Source organism: Micromys minutus (genome assembly GCF_963924665.1).
Source record: "Micromys minutus genome assembly, chromosome: 2".
NCBI classification, from domain to species: domain Eukaryota; kingdom Metazoa; phylum Chordata; class Mammalia; order Rodentia; family Muridae; genus Micromys; species Micromys minutus.
In genome coordinates this window covers 100,759,326-100,783,684 of record NC_137971.1, presented here as the reverse complement: position 1 = coordinate 100,783,684, position 24,359 = coordinate 100,759,326, and the positions used below count along the sequence as shown (strand labels likewise).

Genomic DNA, 24,359 nt, shown 5'->3' with positions numbered 1-24,359 from the left:
GCTACCACCTACCATGCATTACATAGAAAAAGGCTCCCATCAGATACTGACATGTGCCTTGGTACTGGGCTTATCAGTCCCCCAAACAGAAATAACTTTGTTATATGTAAGCTATCCACTCTGGTTTTCTTTTTATAACATTAAAAATATGCTGTTGCTCCTATAGAGATACATGAATTCTTATTTAGGTTGTCTTGAAATAGGATTTGCTGAGATAAGAGCTCAGAAAACTTGGATTTTACTTTCAGGTATGCTATTTGTAAAATATGTTTTAAAAATAATTGTACTTTACAAAGTGAAGTCTGATTAACTTTTTATTGTAGAAAAACAATTCAGTTATCCAAATTGACCCTCAGATTTTCGGAAACTGTCCTGATAAGTTGCATCTACATCTCGGCTTTTGGACTAGACTCATTTGCAAGGAACTTCTTATAGTTCATGTAAAAATTTCATGTTTTCTAATGGAGTGATCACATGCAATAGTCAGCTGAAGCTAAATTGGACTCTAAAATTATGTAGGCAGTGACTCAATGGATACTTTGTGTCTTCTGTGAAATGGGGATAATAATAGGGGCAAATGGAAGATTAGGAGGAAGTGCTATCCCTGGACAACTCTCAGGACATGAACTTATAGTACTGGCTTCACATTTGGAATGATTTAGTTACTGGGACAAAGTAACGCCTTGTAGACAAAGAAATGCCCATCAGATGTCTACCAACATCTTTCACTTTCTCCCTAATTCAGCATCCCATGCTAGGTTATTAAATATTTTCATAATTACTCTTCAGAAACTTTATGGTAGAATCAATGTATTTCAGTTTGCTTTCTGTGAAACATTTAGCAGTATTTTAGACAGCCTTATTATTTCTAAGACATTTCTGGAGATAGGTTGGTTCAGTTGGATATATACAGAGGCAATAGCTCTCATGAAGGCTATTTATTTTCATCTCTTTACTATATAGTGTATTTATTTCCATCTGTTTACTATATAGAAAGTTTATTTTCTGCTAGTCTAGGTAGAATGGATTGATTTTCAAGCCCCAATGAATGTGTATATCCAGGGCTTACACTCTGGATGCAGAGGTGTATGTAGTTTTAAGAACATAAATATTGCCATAAATTGTCCACAGGATGGAAAGTTATATTACTTCTTATCCATTGCAATCTTACCTGAAAGGCCTGTATTTTGATACTGAAAGACAAAACAAACCTATTTCCATATTATTCATTTTATATAATATTCTCGTATGAGTCACCTTAAAACAAATTGAATTCAATCCCCTGAGGAGTGAGATTTGGTAGTATTTATCATTGGATTCACTATGTGTTCATTTTATTTATTTGTACCTTTATACATGTATTGCATGCATTGTTTTTACATGTGATAAGGGATAGGTAATCAAAAAATATAATATTTGGGACTCAAATGCAAGTTTTAATTCCAAGTTTAGTATCTCTCCCCATGAACAATTTTCTTCCTTAATGAAATAATATAATATAGACATATCACCATCTCATTCCAGAAACAGGGATTCAAATTTCAGTAAAAACTCATGGGGAGAAAGAACTTGGAGTAGTTTCCTTCTGAGACTCAAAGATCTCATTTATAAAATGAAGAAATTAGATGGGGTTTCTTCTGTTTTTACAATCCATACACCTATGGAAGACTATAAGAAAGTGTTATCCCCAGATAACTGTCTACATTTGGAAATGAACCTATGGGACTAGTTTCAGATTTGGACCGACCTAATAACTGGGCTATATCAGCCTCATCCAAGTGTCTTTATTTTCAGAGCACCCAGACATTCTAATCAGGGCAAACCAGAAATTTGGGAGATGGGTTCATGCTTTCTGTTTGGGTTCTATTTGTTCATATTAAAAAATGTCATAGTTTGGGTATCAAGTGTCTCTCCCACCAAAGTCTCAGCTGTTAAATGTTTGGTTGCCACTTATGGATTTAGTAATTGACTCATTATGAAGCTTTCCTCATTCATAAGTTTAATCCACTGATAGATTCATTATTGGGTCTCAGAATTATGGGAAGGTAGTAGAAAGAAAGTGGGAGCGTCTAATTTTGAGACAGGCACCATGCTTTTCTAGGAAAGCAAAGGAGCATCCTGAGGACCATGGGCTCAAATTTGTGAACCAATAAGCAAAATAAATCACTCCTCATTTAAGTTGATTTATTGAGCATTTTTCCCCAGTAGTGCACACCTTTAATCCTGACATTTAGGAGGCAGAAGCAGTTGGATCTCTGCGAGTTCAAGATGAGCCTGGTCTATGGCATGAGTTCCAGGACATTCAGGGCTACAAAGAAACCCTGTATCAAATGACCAAATATCGACCAACCAATCAACCAAATAAAATGCAGAGATGAAGCTATGCGTGTTTTCAAACATAAATAAGATCAAAACACATTGTATGAAACTCATGAAGGACCAACAAAAAAATTATACAAACAGACCGCAGAGATGGCTGAGTTGCTAAGAGCACTGGCTTCTCTTCCAGGGACTCAGGTTTGATTCTTAGCACCCACATGGCAGCTCACATCAATCTGAAACTCAAGTTCTATTTACTGAGTATTTTACTACAAAAATCAATGCACTCAATGAGCAGTAAAAAAAAGAAAATGGTTAAAAAAGTGTGGTTTATTTTTATAATAATATCAGGTTGTTATATTTGGAAGAGACATTAACATATTTGTTTCAATTATATAATCAAAATACTAGAAAACTAAATTCTGGAGCAAAGGGGTACATAAAAAACTCGAATCACACAGTGAATTAGAGATATTCAATATCAGAATCCAGGCTTCCTGGATCCCAGGCCAGTGCATATACTACCAACTGCAAACTTTGTTTTGGATTTCTGCCAACCAGGAGGCACTTAGCTATGAGCCGACACTTGCATCCTTAGCTTTTCTGAATGCAAACATCCAAATGCAGTTGGAACATTGGGAAGAATTTCGGATTTGAAGTCACTTTTGCTGGGGATCACTGGATTATGGATTTGGGTATTTTACCTAAAGGCCCCAAGGAAAGCAATCATTAAAGATGAAGAGAGTGGTAAAAGCAGAGCCTAGAGAGGCCAGAGGGTATAGGTCACTGACGGGTCGATATTTATGCATATGTATCTGGAGAATTAGCCTGTTTTGTCTTCAACTTTTTTCTTTTCTGAGAACGAATAAAACTGATTTGGCATGGACCAGTATTTGTTTTTCTTTCTTTCTTTCTTTCTTTCTTTCTTTCTTTCTTTCTTTCTTTCTCTCTCTCTCTCTCTCTCTCTCTCTCTCTCTCTCTCTCTCTCTCTTTCTTTCTGTTCTCTTCACTTTGTCATTTGGGCAAGACAATATTTGTAAGAAGCACTGACCTCGTGTCTATGGAACATTTCTTACATACTTATTGCTTCATATGTGCTGCTGACCGCATTATGGCAGGGTTCTGGAACCCAGGACAGGTATGTGGCATCAGCGAGAATGAAGACAACTGACCACCAGCTGATGTTCAAACAAGTGCTCCCGAATAGCTCCAACCATCTTTATTTATATGATCACAAGCCTGGCCGCCTGAGCAGTGTTATTATCACTGTTTTTTATCCAGTCACAGTATCAGCATTACAGAAGCCCCCTCTGCTCCCCCAATGGTTTTCCCTCCACCGTCCCCTTCCCCCCACCCCTCAACCTTATTTTGTACTACAAAGCACAATTTCAGCAAGCCATAAATAAATGTCTATCCTGGTATGTCCTGTGGACATGAGTACATGCCCAGGTGGCAGCAAATGAGGTACACAGGTGTGCAAGGTGAGAGACAGATTAAACATTTGTGGGTAATGGTCCACCCCGTCTATCTTTGAAATTATAATTTAAAGTTAGTCATTAAATACATATCTGTCACAATACTTTTAAAATGGAAGGCAGAAATATCCTCATTGTATCAAGCAACCTTTCCTGAGATGTATCCATTAATTCCTGATACAATTTTTCCCAATATCCAGTTTTTCGGTCTGTTGATCAGATACAAATTCCTCAGAACTGTTATGCTAACAGGACCCGTTGCTTTCCACAGTTGTTGCAAGCTTACTCAGTGTGACTGTGGCTGTTTCTCTAGGGACATTATGTGTTCCAAAATACCCAGGATTAATAGTGACATCCTGAGGACCAATAGAGACAGAGGGAGGAGAGGAGAGCTTTACCCCTTGGAAGAATTTTGACAAGAGCATAGAATCATCCGTGAGCCTTACAGCCTACATGATCCCAGCGTTGCCCGTGACAGAGAAAGTAAAATTCAGTATCACTGTGAACAGCATAGCGAAAGCTACAGGAGCTTGTAAGCACACCCAATCTGGGTAGTAAGCACAGAAAGCACCAAGATTTACTGCAGGCCCTTGCCAAGTGGGTAGGGTCTCCATGGGCCTTCCTGCGCGAAGTCCCATCAGCGAAGCACTCATACACTGTTCCTTGCAGACACTGCACGGCCACTGCCACATATCCTCTCGGTCACTTCTTTATTCTAGCTATAAATATTGTGGATGGTTTCATACATCCTGTATCAGCTTATGCGTTTAGACTAACTTATCTTCTATTAAATGGACATCATATTATAAAAAATCTTTCTGGTAGCTTTTAAATGAGCTATACATGTTGATAACATAATAAGAATAAAACAAGACAGTGACACATGTGTTCATGTGCAGAATATGTCATGGTCTCCAAGGTAAAGTCAGTACTTATGTAGTACAGTTAGTGTACACAGCTGCTTTGTCTGTCCATAGGCTTGTATTGTTAGTTCTGTGGCCTATGACACCCATTCCAATTGTGAAATATTTTAATATAATAACATGCTTTTGTTTTCCAGGTTAGTTAAGTTATATAAAATAAGAACACACATTTCTCTGTATTTACTCTGTTCATGATGGAGGAACAGATTATTTGACCCATTGTGTTTTTCCTTAGGCTGTTTTTAATGTCTTTAGGGCAAGACTTTAATGAACTTTTGACTGCTGAAGGGGGTTCCACTGTTTCCTTTCTCCCTCCCAGCTGTATACAGGAAGATTGTGTTTCTTGTTTATTTTAGGTGTGAAGCTGAAACTTAGGTGCGTACTCAGCTTGTTTCAATTCACTGTACTCAAGAGTGGTAGACTCTAGGATTGAACTGAGTCTGATTTCAAAATCGAAGTTCAGACTCACCTTTAAATAATATTCTTTTCTCTATTGGGACAATTTGCTTCCTTTTAATACTTCTGTTCTATCCCTTAATATTATATTAAGTCATCCCTGTTATCTGAAAAGTGTAAATAAATTTAATTTTTTTAAAAAATTCAGAACAAGAGCAACTTTACCAGAGGAAATCAGGAAACGAAACTTGCAAGAAAACAGAGGAAGTTTTCTTGGAGTGGCTGTGAGTCAAAACTTTTAATGAATCTCATTACATTGTTTACCAACCCAAGATCATCTCAGATGTCAGGAGACAGATGCCCAGATGTCAGTTCATAAAGTACATCTCAGGTGTGATAGTAGAAATATGAGGGCCTGAGATTCCTCTGTACTAAGAGATAATGAGGCAGGACAGGGATACATTGGAAAAACCCCTGGTTACCAAAAGAAATAGCAATTTTTCTTGTTGTTGTTAAATAATTAATTATCCATGTTTTTTTTAACAACTTAAAAAATAGTCTTTGATAGATGTCCAAGGTGTTGAAATAATTCAGATAAAGTGTATAAAAATAATTCATCACCAGACTTTGAAACGCATGCAAATTGTTAATGGATTAGAAAACATTTTGAGGAGAGAAGGCATAACAGAATAACATGCTGGAAGGATTAAAATATATCCTGTTGTCATAGAGACAATTTCACCCCTTGTCAGATGAGAATATTTTCTTAATTTTGGATTTGAATAACTTTTATAGAATGCTTGCCATATGTCAGATATGTTTATGTTGGTTTTAAAATGAAATAATAATAAAACACACAAGGCATGTGTTATTATTCTAATGCATAGATAAGGAAACTGTTGTTTAGGCTGCTTAAATGATATGCAAAGCCAGTCATGAAGATGAAAGTTGGGATTGTTTTGACGCCCAAACGATCATCTTTTCTTAATATAGCTCTGTCACTTAGACAATTTCTGACTCAGATATGGTTGTGATGAGATCTGTTTTCTTAGTCGAGGGAACCATGAAATGCATTATTCTGCGTGGAGATTAGATGAGGGAGACGAATATTATAGTGTGCTCAGGGATCCAGACTGATTGCCTGAAAAATCTTCTGCATCACCATTGGTAGGAAAAGAACAGAGGTCTCTGTGAACCACACATGTAATTTGACCTCTTTACTTTACAAATGAGAATTTATGGGTGAATGAGGCTATGTTTTATTTTGTTTTCATTAAATCTTATGATTATTATGATAAACCTGAATTCAAGGTTAGTTTGGCCGAACTGGAGATTCCATGACAGTTTGGCTACAGAGTGAGACACTTTTATAAAATGATATTGCCACAAAAGAAAGTAGAAAGTGTAACAAACATTAACAGATAAACCAATTCTACTCTAGAAATAGAAAGAACAATCTGAAAGAGATGTTAAAATAGATTTAAAAAGATCAAATATATAAAAGATTGAAGAGTAAAAGAAACCAAGACACAACAGGGTAACTAATTCTGGTAGGTTTGAAACAAAATCAAAGTAAATATCTAGAAACTGAAAAACACTTCCTGAAAATAAGACTTTTGGTTGATAAAGAAAGAAACAATAATTTGCAGGACAGAGCTGGGGAAAAAAGGCTGAGAAATGGAGATAAGAGACTCCAATATCATCCAACAGATGACAATAATTAAATAGGGTGGAGACAATTTAGCAAAAAATAATGGCTGATTGCTTCGGTATTTATTAGAAAATGAAACACTATTCCTCACTACCACTGGTTCCGTATGAGCCACGTGGCATTTGTAGGGTATTTTCATCTCAATCATTAAAACGTCTCCACCCAACGTGCTAAGTTCCCAATTTCCAACCCAGTTTGCTGTCAACCACTCTCTGTCTCAGTCTACTTGGCTGCAGACTCTGCTTACATTCCCAGCAACTTGGTAAAACCAGAACTTTAGAAACCTATAATTTATCAATTAGATTTACATCAGTAAAATCTCACTCTACAAAACATCCACACAATAAACTCAGAGCCAATTGATATAATATAATCTGCCCACCTAGATAAGACAAATTGTCCTATAATAATCCATCCCTTATAAGATATTTGTAGCTACTTGTGACTATTAAAGCCACACAGAGATGGATCATCTTATTTCTCCTCCGTCTTGGCTTCTTTTTCCCTCTCCTATCTCTCTTCCCCCTTTCCAAAACTCTGTCCCAGCTTATCTTTTTCACTGCCCAGTCACAGACTTTGCCTTATATTGTGCCTGCCCTCATCTGCATATAGACATCAACAGATCATTTTCAAAAGTTAAATACAGACTCTATAAACTGAGAAGGTACATGGGTCTGATAAAGATACATATGCATAAATAGCTAGAGGATGGATAGATAAATTTATATCATTTAAGTATCTATATATCTATGCCCTAACTATCTACATTATATGTATAACATATATAAATAAATTTATATATGATCTCTCTCTCTGTGTGTGTGCGTGCATGTGTGTGTGTGTGTGTGTGCGTGTGGTGTGTGTGTGTGTGTGTGTGTGTGTGTGTGTGCAAAGACAAGAAGGTGAAAGTTGGGCTTGTTATGACTCCCAATTACTTTTTAAAAAATATTGTTCAGTCATTTAGACATTTCTGTCATATAACTTTTGAGTTGTGGATGCTAGATGTGAGGTCTGTCTATTATCTATCATCTATCTATCTATCTATCTATCTATCTATCTATCTATCTATCTATAATCCATCTATCTATCTATATCTATCTCTCTCTCTCTCTCTCTCTCTCTATCTATCATCTATCTATCTATCTATCTATCATCTATCATGTATCTATCTATCTATCCATCTATTATCTATCTATCTATCTATCTATCTATCTATCTATCTATCTATCTATCTATCTGTGTATCTATCTCTGTCTCTCTCTCTCTATATCTATCTATCTATCTATCTATCTATAATCTATCTATCTATCTATCTATCTATCTATCTATCTATCTATCTATAATTCATCTATCTATCAGTTGGTTGCTCAATAATGTTGTAGATGCTGAACCAATTCAAATTAATAACATTTGACTTCTCAGAGTTTATAGTTCGTTTTAGTAGGGAGAAATAGACAAACAATCACAACAAAATAGTAAAGAGGGAAGTAGAAAAGCATTTCCATCCTAAACCTCTGGTCATCTGTGTGTGTGTGTGTGTGTGTGTGTGTGTGTACACGTGTGTGTCTGTGTGTCATTTGTTTAATTCTAGAGCCTCACTTTTTTCCTGACATAATTACACAATGGTAGATTGTTGAAGCCCTGTATTCTCATATGACTGTAGGAACCCAGTCTTTTTTGACATTTAAAAACAAATTTCAGATTATAATATAATCACAACACTTCTCCCTTTATTTCTTCCCTTTGAACTCTCTTATATCTCCTTCTCATTCTCAAATTTATATTTTTGTTTCCATTGTTATTGATGCATATATGTATATTATATGTAACAAAATACAACTTGCTTAGTTCACATGTTCTTTGTATATATGTTGTTAGGTATAACTATTTCTTTTTTCTCTTTGTTTATTCTTCCCTCATACAGCACATTCAGACCTCTGTTTTCCCTCCCTCCACTCTTCCCAGTTCACTCTCCCACCACCCTTTCCCCAGCTCCACTGTTTCTAAATTTCCCTTCAGAAAAGGGCAGACTTTCTAACTGAACAAGACATAACAAGATCCAAAAAGGCTAGACACAAACTCCCAAATCAAGGATGGACAAAGCAACCAAGTGGGAGAAAAAGAGTCCTGAGATCAGGCAAAGGAGTCAGAGGCAACCCCTCTCTCCTACAAAACCCTCAAACTCAACAATTATGATATGCGGGCACATATGCAGGCTTCATGGTTGCTGCTTCAGCCTCTGTGAGTCCAGCTTAGGTGATTCTGTGGACTGTGTTTTTCTAGTGTCTTTGCTGCCTCTGGCTTCTACAATCCTTCTTCTTCATCTTCTGCAGGGTTTCCTGAGTTCTGCCTAGTTTGGCTGTTGGGTTTTTGCATTTGCTCTCATCAGCTGTGGGAGGAAGCCTTTCTGATGACAGTTGTGCTAGGCGTCCATGTATGAGTATGGAAGAATAGCATTAGGGATCATCTTATTGATTTTCTTTTGGGCCCATCCTGTTTGGCTCTACCACAGGTCTCTGAGCTATCCAACTTTTGGTTCCTGGCCATTCAGGCAGTTTTAGACATGGAATCCACTGGGTTACATAGGTTTCAAGTTAGACCAGTCATTGGTTGGCCACTCCACAAGTTCCGAGCCCCGGTTGCCCCAGCACATCTTGCCAGCAGGGTAAGGTTTTGTAGTTTTGTGGCTGAGTTGGTCTCAGTCCCAGCCCTGAAAGGAAGCTTTGCCTGGTTACAGAGGATGGCCAGCTCACGATCCATTTTCTCCACTGCTGGGAGTCCTCACTAGGGTCACCCTTAAGGAACCCAGAACGTTTCCACTGAACTAACTTTCCACATTGTCCCCAGTTTGCTCCCCCAGTTTTAGTAGTCTCTCCCTGTAGTCTGTCCCTTCATCTCCCGCTATACCACCTAAGCCCTCCTATCCTTTCATCCCACCCACAATACACCTGCAGTGCACATCAGTTTCATAATCTAATCATTCCTTAAATAACTGAGAGCAACTGATATCACATAATGAAAAGGCTAAACACATGCAAAGCTGCATACTAACGTGTCCAACTCAAGCCACAGCTAGGAGGGAAGTCACCAGTAAGAACAAAAGCGGGGTCCTAAGGCTCTGCTTTCCCAAACTTGTTTCTTTTCACACAGGACAAGCTGTGAAATATCATAAATCCAGAAATAATCTGGACAGCCAACGAAAATCAGATCTTTCTCTCAAATGCATGACATCTTTAATTACAACTGGTTAAGGTTGTGTTCATTGTAAGAAGTAACCAAAAACTTATCCTCTCACAGAAGTACGCCTGGAATTCTCATCTCATTTGTGCCTGCCTACTCTGTGGTCCTCTGCCTCTGCTTCTGAATAGGTATGTTCTCCGATCAATCTCCCTTCCTTAAATTTCTTTCCTTTAAAATTCTCCATACTAACAGACAAGAGGAATTTTCCCCCAAAAGGCTCGAGTCTGCTATTTTTCTGTTTGAAGACCATCAGCAATTCTTTCACAAGATATTCTGTGAATTGAACTCCTTCTTCTATTCCCAGATAACCTTCTCTCTGTGTCTGTCATTACCTCTTCTCTCGTCCTTATCAAATGCATGATGGTTTCTTGAACAGACTTTTTTTTCACATGCTTCTGTACATTTATTTTTTTCTGCTATATTTGTATGACAAAGATATCCCCATCTTAATTCCCATTCATGACTGCCAGACCTTCAGATTCAGCTCAAGTTTCACCTCCTTGTGTTTCTCCTGACCCTCACCTTGTATCTGAATTAATCGACCATTCTTTGAGACTTCATGTACAGAATCATATTTTGTCATAATGCTCTTACACATGCTTTGAACCTTTCAGGCTATTTGCTTCTTCCTCTGTTATTCTTGAGACTAGATGCTATTTCTTTTTTGTCCCCTCTTATTTCTTCTATTCCATCCCTCCTCCAACCGAATATCTGGCCAATATATCAAATCCCAAAAGTGTTTTCTGAAGAAAAGAAATAAAGGAATGATGATTGACACAAAGAAAACATCTCTTTTGAAATGTAAAATTGATTTTCTGTCTCACCTTGGAAATTTGATTTGTTACCCTTTGGACAAAGAGAGCTTAATCAAAGTGTGAATATTTTGGGGCATGACTCCAAGTCCCCAAACTATAGTATCTTAATTATGACTTTATAGGAAGCCTCTAGACAGTTGGGGACCTTGAAACTTCATTCACTCTAAAGGTAAGCAATAACCACATTTGATTTAAGCACAGAAGCAATTAACTCTCTGCCAGTGTGGCAAACTGCGCCTGAGCTGTATTTATTGATGCATAGATTTCACAGGGCTGGGATATGTGAAGACAAATGGCTATGCCTATAATTAAGACTGCTGAAGAATTGGCAGCTGCAATATGATGATGGAAGACGTGGGGAACGGGCAAAGGACCAGAAATGACCTGGATGACACATTGTCTTTGTGACCTTCATGTCCCTTTCTTTCCACTGACTTCCCAATCAAATAAAGGCCCTCAGTCAATCAGTTCCCATACTGTGTTAGGTAGGGGTTATTGTTGTGATAAAACACCAGACAAACAACTTGGTGAAGAAAAGGCTTATTTGGTTCACCCTTCCATATCAAAGTCCATGAGCAAAGGAAGTCAAAGTAGCAACTCAAGACAAAAACCTGGAGGTAGGAGCTGATGCAGAGGCCACAGAGGAGTGATTCTTAGCTTGCTTCTCACGGTTTAATCATCTTACTTACTTTTAGCATCCTGGACCACTAGTCCTGGTATGGTACTACTTAAAGTGAACTGGGATCTGAGTCAGTCTGATTATTCACTATCACAAGAGGATGAAGAAGAGATTCTTCATTTATAATCCTTCCCCCCAAGACTGCTTTATTATACAATAAATATAATAATGTAGGTAGCTGTTTCCTACTAATACTTACTAGAATCTTATGGATAAGATTCCTACATTTTTGGACTGAGTTTGAATTAAGATTACACCACATTAAAATGTTTTATCTTGCTTAACACTCACAAATTTTCATAAGACACTGTGATTCTCTATTTAGGGATAAAAAAGGAGATTAGAAAGTCAATTTATTTTTAAAATAATATACTAATCAGTGTGGTTGTAAAGAGATAAGAACACATGTTGTTTACTCAAGTGCCTGTTTATTGCATTAACCACCAGGGATCAAATTGTTCTCCATTCCTCATTAAAGTGAAGTTTAATATCAGTAAGATGGGCATGCCAGGCCCTCTGTGCTCTGAAACATACCTTTTGCCCTTCCTTTTCTTAAAAAATTAATTGTTTCCAATAACCCGGAACTAATTGTCATTCCCTGTGCCTTGTTCTTGTCTTTGCTCTTTCCCATGCTAATAATCTCTGGCAGGCATTCCCCCACACTTCCCACTGATTCATTCATGCTGTTTAGTACCCAGGTAACACACTCAAATGTAGCATTCAAATAAAAATGAGAAACCGTGACTAATTCAGACTAATTCATTCATGACAGTTCTTCTAAATCTGTTAGTCAGGTTAGAGAGCACTGACAGATTGCTAGTGTTCTACATGTCCTAGGAATGCATCCATCGCTCATAGTAAGCATTTCTTTGTTTTCTGTATTTTCTATTAACGTGTGAATTATTTCCAGGAGGTTAATGTCTTTAGAACTTGAGAGGTTAGCAGAATGTTTCACAATTGTAAGAACTAAGTAAATTCTCCGAGTGTGGAATGACATTAAGTCCCCACTTACATCCGTTTATGACACTGTTTTAAAAAGATTCACTTTTAATGTGTATAAATGTTTGCTTATATGGATGTCTGTGTATTGTGTGGCATGGAGGTCAGAAAGGGCATCAGATCCCTGGGAAGTGGAATTACATGCAGTTGTAAGTTGCCCTGTGGGGCTGGGAACTGAATTTGGGTTCTAGGCAAGATGCGCAAGTGCTTTTAATTGCTGATCCCTTTGGCTAGCCTCTGATGGTGTCATTTTGATTTGTTCATCAGGTGGAACAGATGGGTTCACCAGCGAGAGGAGACAGAGGCACTCAGCACTTTTTCTATTGAATCTAGGATTCATGTATTAACGTCTTGAGTTTCCAGACTTAATCCCTCTTGGGTGTGAAGCCTTGAGCACCACTGTACTGGCTAGTTTTGTGTGTCAACTGGACACAGGCCAGAGTTATCACAGAGAAAGGAGCCTCCCTTGAGAAAATGCCTTCACAAGAGATCCATCTATAAGGCATTTTCTCATTTAGTGATCAAGGTTGGGAGGCCCATTGTGGGTGGTGCCATCTGTGGGTTGGTAGTGTTGGATTCTACAAGAAAGCAAGCTGATCAAGCCAGGGGAAGCAGGCCAGTAAGTAACATCCATCATGGTCTCTGCATCAGCTCCTGCTTCCTGACCTGCTTGCATTCCAGTGCCGACTTCCTTTGGTGATGAACAGCACTATGGAAGTGTGATCTGAGTAAATCCTTTTCTCCTCAACTTGCTTCTTGGTCATGATGTTTATGTAAGAATAGAAACCCTGACTAAGACAGCCACATTTGCTGGAGTGTTAAACTTCTGACTAAATACTAAGACTTCTGAAACTTGGCTTTGGTGTTCCCATCCACATATATCTTATTCGACTGGGCACTCCTGTTGATCATTTGAGTCTTCCTCACTACCATGTATGGATAGGCTTTGCATGTTCATGCTATGGAAACATTGCATGAGTCTTACTTTCCATGTAGTTACTTGAACTTCTGAGGAACTAAGTCCTTATGTCGTTTACATTCATCCACTCATGTGGTCAGTCGGGAATGAACTTTTCTACTAAAAAACCTGACAGCTGTTCAGCTTCAACCCAGATATATTCTCGATAAATAGACAATGGATATTGTCCCAGTCCATGAAAACACACTTTTGTACAGAAGACATTTTTGAACAAGGTTCTTTAAGATTTTCAAATTTTAGGCTTATACTGACACTACTTTTGGATTGCATTAAGGTCAAGAGAGTCTGATGACCAGGGTCATTGGATGGTGACACAGGCACAAGTGAGTGTGAGAAAGTCCCTCAGTACTTGATAACTTCTTCTTGAAAACAACAATTCTGCTTTGTATTTTGTAAGGAAATGAGTTATATACTATAAGGAGATAAGAGACTTCAACATAGTATCAAAGGAATCAAGCCATTCAAGAAATTAAGACACACAATTTCTTAAATAAATTGGCATCTCTCATTCTTCTTTTGAACAGCCACAGGTTTCTGTCTTCGGTTCTAACTGGACCATAATTATGTGCTCCTCTTTCCTCATCATTGATGGACTTTGATTGCATGCAGCAGTAACAATGAGAGATTTTATGCCCAGTCTGAATTCATAGGTCATATATGCTCCCTGGGGTGCTTAAGAAGATGGCTTTAGGACTATCAGCAGGCTACACAAATAGGAGGCATCTCCTTTTCAAGGGCAGCTTCAGTGTCTTCTTTGAAAAAGTATATTTCTTTTGTGAGTACACCATGTGTCATGGTTATAACAACAGGAGGAACTGAAAGTTACAGAACCTCAGAGGCAGAAAAGGGCTGTCTGTCTGAGGGAGAGCAAGAGCTGACTTTATTCTTTGACACGCCGAGATAAAAAGGCATTTTGTAGAAGCTTTTAGTTGGCTTTCCTTTGTCCCCATCATGTTCCGGAATGTATCAAATACATCCTGTATCTTTGAATGGGGGGCGGGGGGGGAGAGTTAGAGAAGAATTGCCTTCATCAAACAGATTTTATCTGAGTTGGAGTTGAACACATGAGCTCCTTGTGAAACTTACAAGTTCCCACCAAGCTACCCAGCTATGGGGGCACAGAATGCTCTGATTACAAATTGATAAGGATTCCATTCTGAAAAGGAGTGGATTTGAGTTTTCTCCAAGAAGGTTCAATGCAATAGTTTCCTAATCTAGGGAGGACACATGGACAAACACACAAAAATCGTCAGAATTTTCTGTGTAATTATGTGTGTGTGTGTGTGTGTGTGTGTGTGTGTGTGTGTGTGTGTGCATTGCCTTTCTTACCTGTTTTTAATCCGTAAGCTCCATAAAGCTTATCTTAAACGTAAAATGTAAATTCCATCGATTAAAGGATTTTGAAACACACGGCACAAAGCTATGGCTGAAGAGTTAGTAAAAGGCTTCACATGAAAGGCAATGTCAGACTGCCATTCTGAGAAGCAACTCATTCACATGAAATAGTAAAAAAGAATGTCATTTAATTAGTGACACACAGACCTTTGCATAGAAAAAAAGTTACAAAGTAATACAGAGGAGACTAGGAACAGCAATTTAAAAAACATATTTATGAGTATAATTTGCATTTTGTTTAATATTCTTGTTTATTACTTTCTCCACACAGCAGAGAAACTAAGTGTGTAAGAATACATGCCGTGTCTTTATCTTTCAAATATAAAATCTCAGGTGCTCAATTTCAACATCTTAAAGAGATTATTTTGTCATTAAACAAGATAAAAAAAAGTCAAAACCGAAACACCATTATGTAGCACTAGTCTAGACATGAACAAAAATAATGTATGTACACTTCATCCCATACATTTCGTGTGAGTTGACCAGGGTATTTATAGCATGTAGCTTTTCCCTTCCACATCATCTCTCCTGATCTCATTACTTCCAGAAATGCAACAACCCTGCCCCCAAACAGACAAGAACAGACATTACATGTGGTCAGGAGAAAACCGAAGAAGTTAAATATATAGACATAGTCCAAGTGCAACAATAAATTAATCCAGACTCCTTCGAGTTTTCGTGTTGGTGTGAATGAGCCTCTGGTTGGCGCACAGCAGGTAACTGCTTCTAGTGTGTTACATACCTGGAAGTTTACATAAAGAAGCACTGTGTGTTAAGCCAGGGCTCACTAGAGGTTTGGACACTTGAAGGCAGGGCAGAAATGCTTGTTAATGGGGGCTCTGGCGGAATTGCTTATTTCATTGAATTGCTAAACGTCATTGCTTGGCAAGTCCGTATAAAGAAAACAAAGATAAAACTAGGTGCTTCGACCTGATTTCCATTCACCTTTCTCGTTTACAAAGAACAATGTATCTGCGGCCCAACACCTTGTCTGCTCCCTTCCCTTTCTCAACCTAACAGTTATACCTTCTGATCTCGTGCTCCATTGCATCCCTTAGTTCAGGCACTTAGAGAACATGGTTTTTATCCTTCTAGCTTCATGAGAACTCAGTTATAGCGTTTGTCTTTTCCCAGTCCGGAGTATTAACGCACCACTGGACGGTGACATCAGTGTATTTTCCAAGAAAGTTTAAATGGAAATGGGTGTGTTGCTTTCAAGTTGCTGATGTCAGTTGCCAAGCTGCCTTAAACAACGGAAAATACTAATATCTCATTTCCATCTGCGCGAGGTTTGCTTCCCAAATCGCCTTATCGCTGCTGTGTGGCTCTGGACGCATCTGTATGACTACCTCCAGCGTGCGGAGGCTTGAAGCTCATTCCAACGTGGAGGACATCAGTTACTATTGCAAAGAGATTCAAGAATGACTTAAAAGGCTCCAACTTCTGTCCCCCAGGGTGGGTAAGGTTTACTGTTTGTTCCACTGCTGGTCTGCTGAGGACTGGAGGCTGCGGACACTGACAAGGGTGGGCTGATCGCTGTGGCAGCAGCAGCTGCTGCTGCATTGGACTGGAGCATGGGAAAGGCCCCCGTGAAGGACAGAGGGAAGCTGTGCGCAGCCGCGGTGGCCGCTGCAGCGGCAGCATGCACAGTGGCCGAAAGAGACAGGAGAGAGGTGGACAGAGGTGGCACGCAGGGTGCAAAGGTGCCCGTGGCTGGCATCCGAAGAGCAGAATCCGCATGGGCAAACGTTGCTGTGAGGAGGGCGGAGCCATGAGCAGGAGGCACTTCTGAAGATGCGGATAGGCGACATGGGTTGATTCTGATGTGTGGAGTCCGTTGGGTTGGAGCAGGACTGTGGGGAGATGATGGAAAGTCGCTTCCCAGCGGTGAGGGTGCAGGGGGTGGTGGTGGTGGGCCATGGGGGAAGTCATCACTGCCGCCTCTCGCTGGGAGGCACAGGTGCTGAGATGAGAGACAAGGCGCACTCGTAGTGGGTCCCACAGGTCAAGGCCTTCCCAGAACCTAGCCACTTCGGTCAAGCACTCTCGGAATCCAATGCTCATGAAGTCCGTGGCAAGAGCGGGGGGCATCAAAGTAGCCTTTACCCTCTGTTTCCTGGAGCATCCTCAAATGATCCACTGTCATTTGCAATATTTCAACCTTTTCTAACTTGGCAGATCCTTGCTTTTCAAAAGCTGTTGGCACTAGTCTCCTCAGTTCAGACAAACTGTTATTTATTCGATCCCGACGCCCTTTTTCTATGATCCCTCTCCTTTTCTTTCTTGCCATAATCTGAGAGGTGTTTGTCGGTGAATTTGACCTCATCACCGAGCTCGTACTGTGCCCGGAATAATTGTTCTCATGCCTCACGTCTATGGTCTCGTCAGATCGCTTTCGGAGGTCGTCTCCTCACAAGGGCGCTTCATCACTGCGGACGAAGCGCGCTCCCCGCAGGACTTCTCCCACCGCCCTCCCTGCCCTGCCCCGCTTCTGCAGGCGCCGCTCCCCCCCCTGGAGTAGGGGGAGGCTCCTGGAGGCTCTTTCCCACACCGCAGCCCAGCCTGGCCACGCCCCCATAATTTTATATTTTTGTAGGTCCTCTTCCTCCTCCCACATCCAGACCCCAGCTAGTATGTGTTCCTTATGTTTCTAGAGTTGCCCAAATGTGTGTACATAAAACATCTAAATTTAGGTCATATTCACAAAATATCAATAGAACAGTACAGTGTCAACCGTAGTCTTTCACCAAAAAGGCATTTACTGAGGAATTAGTAGTATACCAACTGTACACAGACAGGGTAATACAACAATGAATAAAATAGAAAAAAGATCTCTTTTCTCACACTGGAAGGCAACTGAGTGCTATTTGTAACATTTCTGAACTTTGATTTGAGGGTATTGGGAAAATTGTCCATTTTCTTTATGTTTCTATGTATGAATGTATGTATATGTTTATGTGTGTTTATATATTAGTAAGGACGTGTAGATATGTTTCTGCTGTTGTACCAGGAGAGAACACAGTGTGAAACATGGAGAATGCAAGCACACATTTCTTTTATTCCCTTTCTGGCTTCCTAGATATAGAAAACCCACCTTGACTTGGTTTCCAGCTGCAGAATCATTCCGAGGTGGAACACTAAGTAGCCTGTATAATCAGACCTAGCATACAATAAAAAAGCTTAATGCCATTAGGTGGAACTCAACATTGTGCCTATGAAAAGTAGCTAAACACTCACACACTAAGACATTTACTCTGGGTGTGGAAGCCAATTTGTATTAGCTGCAGTTGATAAATATTACATCTGTATATCATGCAGAAACTTTCTTCCTCACTTTCTCCCTCCTTCCCTTCCTCCCTTCCTCCCTTCCACTCTTTCCCTCCCTCTTTCCCTCCCTTCCTCCTTCCTCTCTCCCTCCCTCTTTCCCTCCCTTCTTTCTTCCCTCCCTCCCTTCTTCCTTCTTTTCCACCCTTCTTCTCTCCCTCTCTACTTCATCTCTTCCTCCCTCCCTCCCTCCCTTCCTTCTTGCTGAGGACCAAAACCTTTGCCATGTGTATTCTCAGTACTTTTGAGCTACATCAACAGCAAGTTACAGACCTTATTATCAAGCGACTTAAATTCCGGTGAGAGAGATTGTTGAGTTTATTGTGAAACACAGTTGGTCAGAGGCACAGCCATGAAGCTTCCTTTACGAAAGTGGGGCGTGTGGAGCTTGGGAGTATGCAGAGGCAGGTAGGGATTCTGCAGAAAGACAATTCCGAAGAACACATGCTGATACTCATAATGAAGACTATGAGACTGTTCTTTGTATTCTCTTTCCCAGTTTCTGGCTTTTCCAGTCACTCAGCAATGGTTGTTCTTGGTGGAATAAAAAGAAGGGAGTCCTTTGGAAGTGTCCTTGGTGGATGGGGCAGCTAAATACTCATATACTAAACTTTTCCTTTAGGAAAACTCACCAATTGAGAGATCTTTCTTGGCAGCGAGCTATTCTGTCTTAGAAAAAGACTCATATCTATAAAGTGAACTAATTCTTCTTGCCTATTTCAATTCATTAAAGAAAAACTGTATTAACTAATAGTGTGGTACAACTTGTCAGTGGGAGCCTTAAAACCCTGCAAAGGTACTCTTATATGCTGATAATTGTTTTTATTGATTTTTTAAAATGTAAGAATCTGATAGAAAGCTAATATATTGCTGGTACTACTTCTTAGAATCCAAGTGCATTTCAAAAAATAATTCAAAGCTTGGCATGTAGGTAGTTGTGTGAAGGAATGAAATTTTGGAAAAATGAAAGCAAAGACATGGAAGCATGAGCCCACCTGAACCATCGTTGCACTGTGGTGGCTGGAGAAGTCTATTTCTGTTAGACACTGAGAGAACAAACCGAGATTAACATCTCCACAGACCTAGCTCAATGTATATGCAAATGCACCAGAGTATAGCATCCTCTGACAGCAATGGGAGGAGAGGTTCCTCCAGGGAAGGCTCTTTCTCTCAGTGTAGAGGAATGCCAAAGTACTGAGGTGGGAGAGGGTGGTTGGGAGAGGGAGCACCTTCATGCAGGCAATGGGAGGAAGAGGGGGATGGGATTGGGGGAAAGAGGACAACATCTGAAATGTAAATACAGAGAATACCCAATAAAAAAAGAAAGAGTATTATTTAGTTTTCTTTATCTCTATGCCACTTTTAACTGTTTTATTAGTGTCTTTCGTGGAGATGTCTAAATGTTTTAAAGTATTCTAAATTGGGAACTAAATTTGGAGGCTTCACGAATGTCCCATCTCTCTCTCTCTCTCTTTTTTTTAGTTGAACAACTTTATTTTAAAACACAGAGATAAATGTACAGATTTTAAAAGCATTTTTGCATAAAACTATATGAATACATTTTTGTCAGTACTTTTTTTTTAAAGGTTGATAGTATACATTAAATTCCTACTAGTTACAACGAACATAAAGTATATGTAAAACAAGATGTAACCCAGAAATAGTCAAAGTTTTCTTGGTGTGTAAAGATTAAACATAATGATTTTTCATTTTTTTTTTTGGCCTATGTTTTTCTTGAACTTCATATAGTCTGTGAGTTGTTTCTGGGGTGTTCAGAGCTTTCTGTGGTTAGTATCCAATTATCAGTGATTGCATATTATGTCTGTTCTTTTGTGACTGGGTTATCTCACTCAGGATGATATTGTCTAGATGCATCCATTTGCTTAAGAATTTCATAAAGTCATTGTTTCTGATAGCTGATTAGTACTCCATTGTGTAAATATACCACATTTTTTATATCCATTCATCTACTGGGTTCTTTCCAGCTTCTGGCTATTATAAATAGAGTGTGGTGCATGTGTCTTTGTTGTATGTTGGAGCTTCTCTGGGGTATATGCCCAGAAGTGGAATAACTGGGTCTTCAGGTAGTACTATGTCCAATTTTCTGAGAAACTGCTAGACTGATTTCCAGAGTGGTTGTACCAGCTTACAACCCCACCAACAGTGGAGAAGTGTTCCTCTTTCTCTGCATCCTTGCCAGCATCTGCCACATAAAATCAGGTACAATGAAACTATTAGAATAGAAAGTGGGGAGAGCTTAGAACATGTAGGCACAGGAGAAATTTTTCTGAACAGAACACAAATGGCTTATGTTTTAAGATCCAGAATCAACAATCTTGATCCCATGAAATTGCAAAGTTTCTGTAAAGCTAAAAACACTGTTAAGAAGACAAAACAGCAGCCAACTGATTCAGAAAGGATCTTTACCAATCCTACATCTGATAAAGGACTAGTACTCAATATATACAAAGAACTCAAGAAGTTAGACTCCAAAGAATCAAATAATCTTACTAAAAATTGAGGTACAGAGCTGAACTAAGAATTCTCAACTGAAGAATACTGAATGGCTGAGAAACACCTAAAGAAATGCTCAATATCCCTAGTCATTAGGGAAATGAAAATTAAAATAACCCTGAGATTCCACCTCATACCAGTTAGAATGGCTATGATCAAAAACCCAGATGATAGTAGATCCAAGTGAGGATGTGGAGAAAGAGGAACACTTCTCCACTGTTGGTGGGGTTGTAAGCTGGTACAACCACTCTGGAAATTAGTCAAGTGGTTTCTTAGAAAATTGAACACAGTACTACCTGAAGACCCAGTTATTCTACTCCTGGGCATATACCAAAAAGTTGCTCCAACATATAACAAAGACACATGCTCCATCATGTTCATATCAGTCTCATTTACAGCCTCATTTATATGTTGAAGAACCTAGATGTCCTTCAATAGAGGAATGGATGCAGAAATTGTGTACATTTACACAATGGAGTACTACTCAGCTATTAAAAACAATGACTTTCTGAAATTACTATGTAAATGGATGAAACTAGAAACTATCATCCTGAGTGAAGTAAACTAGTCACAAAAGAGGACACATGGTATGCATTCACTGATAAGTCAATACTAACCCCCAAAAGCTCTGAATACCCATGAAAAAATTCACAGACCTTATAAAATTCAAAAAGAAGGAAGGCCAGAATGGGGATGCCTCAGTCCTTCTTAGAAGGTAGAAAAAAACACTCATGGGAGGAAATACAAGGTCAAGTAGAGGAACAGGAATTAAAGAAAGGATCATTCAGAGGCTGCCTTGCCCAGAGATCTACACCATGTGCAGCCACCAAACCCAAACACTATTGCTGATGCCAAGAAGTACTTACTGGCAGGAACCAGATATAGATGCCTCCTCAGAGGCTCTGCCAGAGTCATTTAGATACAGTTGAGGATGCTTGCAGCTAACCTTTGGACTGAACACGGGGACCCCAGTAAAAGAGCTAGAGAAAAGACTGAAGGAGTTGAAAAAGGTTGCAACCTCATGGAAAGAACAAAATTATCAACCAACCAAACTCTACACAACTTCTACGGTCCAAATTACCAACCACTGAGCCCTCATGGATAGACCTATGGCTCCAGTTGCATATGTAGCAGAGGACAGCATTGTCTGGCATCAGTGGTAGAAGAGGCCTTTGGACCAGTGAAGGCTGTTTTCCCATTGTAGGGGAATGCCAATTCACTGAGGTTCAGAGGTTGATTGAAAGAGGGGTTTCATTTTTGTTAAATGCAAAAATTGTTTTTTCTTTATTTCTTCCTTTACCATGTTATCATTGAGTAGCACATTGTTCAACTTTTTTGTGTATGTAGGCTTTTTTTCATTGTTATTAAAGACCAGCCTTAGTTCATGGTAATCTGATACGGCGCATGAGAATATTTTCATCTTCTCATTTCTATTGAGGTCTGTTTTGTGACTGACTATATGGTAAATTTTGACGAAGGTGCTGTGAGGTGCTGAGAAAAAGTTATATTCTTTTGCTTTAGAATGAAATATTCTATAGATGTTTGTTAAATCCAATTTGTTTATAACCTCTGCTAGTTTCGCAGTGTCTCTGTTCAATTTCTGCTCTGTCTATTGATGAGAGTGGGGTGTTGAAGTAGATTATTTGTGTAGTGTAATATATGCTTTGAGCTTTAGTAAGGTTTCTTTTGTGAATATGACTGCCCTTGTATTTGAAACATATATTTTCAAAATTGATAGTTTGTTTTGAGTGTTTTCTCTTGTGATGAGTAAGAAGTGTGGTTCTTTATCTTTTTTGGTAACTTTTGGTTGAAAATCTATTTTATTCGATATTAGAATTGATACTTCAGCTTGTTTCTTGGGACTATTTGGTTGCAAGTTTTTTTTTTCCTCAGCCTTTTTCTCTGTTTTTCCCCCCTGCTGAGTTGAGTTTCCTGTATGCAGCAAAATGCTGGGTCCTGTTTATGTATCCAGTCAGATAGTCTACGTCTTTTTATTGGGGAACTGAGTCTGTTGATGTTAAGAAATATTAAGGAATAATGATTGTTGTTTCCTGCTATTTTTGCTGTTAGAGGTAGAATTATGTTTGTGTGCCTGTCTTTTTTTGGTTTTATTGCAAGAGAATTATTTTCTTGTTTTTCAAGGTGAAGTTTTTTTCCATGTGTTGGAGTTTTCCATCTATTACCCTTTGTAGGTCTGGATTTGTGGACAAATATTGTGTAAATTTGTTTTTTTCCTAGAATACCTTGCTTTCTCCATCTACAGTAATTGAGAGTTTTGTTGGATATAGTAACCTGGGCTTGCTTTTGTGTTTTCTTAGGGTCTGTTTGATGTCTGTTAAGGATCTTCTAGCTTTCATAGTCTCTGTTGAGAAGTCTGATGTAATTCTGATTGGTCTGTCTTTATATGTTACTTGTTCTTTTTCTCTTACTGCTTTAATATTCTTTTTTTTTTTTGTTTGTTTTGTTTTGATCATTCGGTGTTTTGACTATTATGTGCCAGGAGGAGTTTCTCTTCTTGTCCAATCTATTTGGAGTTCTGTAGGCTTCTTTTATGTTCATAGCCATCTTGTTCTTAACATTAGAAAAGTTTTTCTTCATGATTTTGTTGAAGATATTTACTGGGCCTTTTAATTGATATTCTTGGCCCTCTTCTACACCTATTATCCTTAGGTTTGGTCTTCTCATTGTGTCCTGGATTTTCTGGATGTTTTGGGTTAGAAGCTTTTTGATTTTTGCATTTTCTCTGACTGTTGTGTTAATGTTTCCTATGTTGTCTTCTGCCCCTGAGATCCTCTCTTCCATCTCTTCTACTCTGTTGGTGATGCTTGCGTCTATGACTTCTGATCTCTTTCTTAGGTTTTTTATCTCTAGGGTTGCCTCCTTTGGTGGTTTCTTTATTGTTTCTATTCTCGTCTTCTATTCCTTCACCTGTTTGATTGTGTTTTCCTGTTGCTTTTTAAGTGATTTTTGTGTTTCCTCTTTAGGGACTTCTACTTAAGTGTGTTCTCCTGTAATTCTTTAAGTGAGTTATTTGTGTGCTTCTCGAGGATCTCCATCATTATCTTGAAGTATGATTTTAAGTCCATATTTTGTTTTTCTGGTGTGTTGAGATATCCACTCCTTGCTGTGGTGGAAGAACTGGGTTCTGATGTTGCCAGGTTGTCTTGGTTTCCATTGCTTAGGTTCTTGTGCTTGCTCTTGCCATCTTGTTATCTGTGATGTTTGGTGATCTTGTTGTCTCTGACTTGAGCTTGTCTGTCCTGTGGGTCTGAGAGCCTGTGAGCTCTGGAGGGAAATTGCTCTTGGGTGCTCTTTGCTGGCAGGCAGTGAGTTCTGATGTTGGTGACCTGGTTCTGTCTCCATGGGCTCAGGTGGGAGATTGCTTTTGAGGTTCTTCTGGGTGCTCAGCAGTTGGCAGGTAGGCCCTGAGACCTGATGATAGTGACCCGGCTCTCTGTCTGGACCAGAACAGACCTGTTCCCAGAGAGCACCACAATACCTGGGCCTCGAGAGTTTCTAGAGGTTGCTCCCTGGATAGTTATTGTATATGTGTGGGGGTAGTGGGGGACTCAGCTGTGGGCTCAGGTGGG

General features: G+C 39.2%; 1 pseudogene across 1 annotated transcript; it reads right to left on the bottom strand.

The window, feature by feature from the left end:
• Window positions 1-16,357: 16,357 nt before the first annotated feature.
• On the bottom strand, window positions 16,358-17,358 carry LOC308417897 (hairy/enhancer-of-split related with YRPW motif protein 2-like; annotated as a pseudogene). Its single transcript has one exon. The product of its transcript is annotated as a hairy/enhancer-of-split related with YRPW motif protein 2-like (transcript).
• Between the last annotated feature and the right edge of the window lie 7,001 nt (window positions 17,359-24,359).